The sequence below is a fragment of the Meles meles genome, unplaced genomic scaffold (genome assembly GCF_922984935.1).
Source record: "Meles meles unplaced genomic scaffold, mMelMel3.1 paternal haplotype, whole genome shotgun sequence".
NCBI classification, from domain to species: Eukaryota; Metazoa; Chordata; class Mammalia; order Carnivora; family Mustelidae; genus Meles; species Meles meles.
Window position 1 is genome coordinate 202,832 of NW_025721191.1, and position 3,321 is coordinate 206,152.

Consider the following 3,321-nt stretch of genomic DNA (forward strand, 5'->3'; position numbering starts at 1 on the left):
TGTGAAGGAAATTAAAGAGGGCACATGGTATGCTGAGCACTGTGTGTTATATTCAACTAATGAATCATTGAACATTATATAAATAACGATGTAGTATACTTTGGCTAATTGAATTTAAATAAAAAATAAATAAATGAAGGAATGGAACACCACAGAAGGTTGTAGTTATAAAATTTTGCAATATTTAATATTGAGATATTTTATTTTTTAAAGACACACTTGTATTTATTTCTAAATATGGCCTGGAAATATTCTGTCTCTCAACGGTTTTTCCTATATATTTTTTCTTAAGGTATTTATGCTCTCCTGGTCTTTTTAAAAGATCTTGTATTAGCAAAATCTAAGTGTTCTACATTCGCAGGGAAATTATCTTCCCAAATATTCTCCAAACAGCTGCTTTAATCTCCTTGTTTCTAAGACTATATATGATGGGATTCAGGAAAGGAGGCAAAACTGTGTATGCCAGAGCAATCATCAAATCTTGAATGGATGAAGTTTTGGCAATTGGTCCTAAGGCAGCAAAGAGTCCTGTAATGAGGAAGAGCATGATAACAATCAGCTGTGGGGAGCAGGCGGAAAAGACTTTTACTGTATTCTCCACTGAAGGGATTCTGAGCACTGTTGAGAATATCTGGATATAGGAGATGATCATAAGAACAAAGCATCCCAGAACAAAGCAGGAACTCAGAGCTAGGGTCACAAGCTCAACAAAGAAAACCTCATGAGAAACTGGGGCCAAAATGTGAGGGATGTCACAGAAGAACTGGTGGATTATGTTGTATCTTGAAATGGAATCCCTAAATATGTTGCCAGTGTGGACTGCTCATAAATAAAACAACTTAGCCAGGCAATGGCTGCTATGTGATGGCATTTTTCTGGTGTCATAATGGCTTCTTATTGGGGGGGTAACAAATGGCAACATAGCAGTCATAGGACATGACAGTGAGAAAGGCCAGCTCAACAGAAGCAAAAGCAAAGAAAAAATAAACTTGAGCCACACAGCCAAAGTAAGAGATGGAGTTATTGTGAGTCCAGGAGCTGTGGACTGACTTAGGCACAGTGACTGAGATGTAGCACAAATCCAAAAAGGAGAGGTTCTTCAGAAAAAAGTACATGGGTCTGTGAAGATACTGGTCAAAAGTAATGATTATCATGATGAGAAGGTGCCACACCAGTGCTGTCAGATAAACCAGCAGAAACACTCCAACATGAAGTATCTGTAGCTCACAGATGTCAGAAAACCCCATGAGCAGGAACTCTGTCACTTCTGTGAGATTGTCCATTGTGCAAGGAAATCTGTGTTCTGATTGTTTAAGAAAATATGTAATAATTAAAAATGAGACAAAGAAAAATGAGCACAATATTGTATTAATACAATTATGTAGGAATTATATCCCCTAGTTAAAGGAATAAATTAGATATCATCTATGCTGCTTAAGTAAATACATTTCTTAATTTAAATTCAATTAGCCAACTTGTAGTACACCATTGGTTTCAGATGTAGAGTTCAACAATTCATCAGTTGCATATAACACCCATTGTTCTTTACATTACCTGCCATCCTTAATGCCTATCACCCAGTTACCCTATTCCCCAATCACCTCCAGAAATTCTCAGTTCCTTTCCCACAGGTCAGAGTCTCTCATGATTTGTCTCCCTCTATGATTTCTTCCCATTTTGTTTTCCTTCCCTTATCCTATGATCCCCTGCACTGGTTCTTATATACCTCATGTGAGTGAAAACATATGATAATTGTCTTTCTCTGACTGACTTATTTCACTGAGCATAATACCCTCTAGTTCCATCCAGTGTAAATGGTAAACTTTCATCCTTTCTGATGGTTGAGTAATATTCTATTGTATATTGTATCTCTTGTATATACATCATATATTTTTATCCATTCCTCTGTCAATGGACATCTAGGCTTTTTCCATAGTTTGTCTATTGTTGAGTTTCTTTAAGAAAAAAATATTACTTTATTCATAGGTTTCTTTAGCTCTCAGTAAGGTCATAAGTAACCGTCTGTAGGCTAATAAAATTCCTACATCTAAAGCTTCCAGTTCTTCCCCTGTCCCACATAACCAACTCTGTATTGATAACTCCTCCAGATTACCACTGAAACTTCACAATCAACATGAACCAAAATTCATTTACTACAGATTATGTCCTCTGAAGATCCTTTAAATTCATTCAAGTGTTTCGCATTAAAATACATTCACTTCCTCTCTGTCTTGTATTTTTTCAACAGGCTCATTTAGAGTTTGCTAACTCCAAATTTTTGTCTCTCCAATCCATTTTTTACTCATAAATTAGTGGCTTTAATAAACCCCTATTAGATCATGCCAATCCTCTACTTAAAAATCATTCAAGTTACCCATTTTGCTTGGAAGAAAATTTAAATGCCTTAACAGATCTTCAAAGACTGTTTTTAAAAACTCCAGTATAGGGGAGCCTGGGTGGCTCAGTGGGTTAAAGCCTCTGCCTTTGGCTCAAGTCATGATCTCAGGGTCCTGGGATCCAGTCCCACATTGGGCTCTCCGCTCATCAGGGAGCCTGCTTCCTCCTCTCTCTGCCTGCCTCTCTGCCTACTTGTGATCTCTCTGTCAAATAAATAAATAAAATATTAAAAAAAACACCTCCAGTATAATTAGTGTTCTTCTAGTTTAAGGTGTACAATATAGTGGCTTAACAATTCTATACATTACTCCAGTGCCCATCAAGGTAAGCGTACTCTTAATCCCTTTCACTTATTTCACTCATCCCTGCTCCCATCCTCCTTGGTAACCACCACATTGTTCTCTATATTTAAGAGTCAGTGTTTTTTGCTTTTTGTTTGTCTATTTTTCCTTGTTTCTTTGCTTTGTTTCTTAAATCCCACACATGAGTGAAATCATATATTTGTCTTTCTCTGACAGATGTATTGCATATAGCATTGTACCCTCTAGATCCCTTCAATACTATTGCCAATGGTGACATTTCATTCTTCTCCATGATATAGTATCTTCCTATCCAATTCATCTATCCAAGAATACTTGGGTTGCTTCTATATCTTGGCTATTATAAATAAGGCTGAAATAAACATAGGAGTGCATATTATATATAAAATAAAAATCAATATAATATTTATATATTTCATATATTAATATTATATTATATAATTATATAATATTTATAATATATGATATATAATTATATAAAATAATTAATATTAATATATTATATCATAATATAAATAATATAATAATATAAATAAATAATATAACATGCATTTATATTATATTAATTAATATTATATTATATAAATATATAATAATAAATATA

General features: G+C 34.3%; 1 pseudogene; it reads right to left on the reverse strand.

Moving 5' to 3' along the window:
• Positions 1 to 349: 349 nt before the first annotated feature.
• Positions 350 to 1,283, reverse strand: LOC123936093 (annotated as a pseudogene).
• Between the last annotated feature and the right edge of the window lie 2,038 nt (positions 1,284 to 3,321).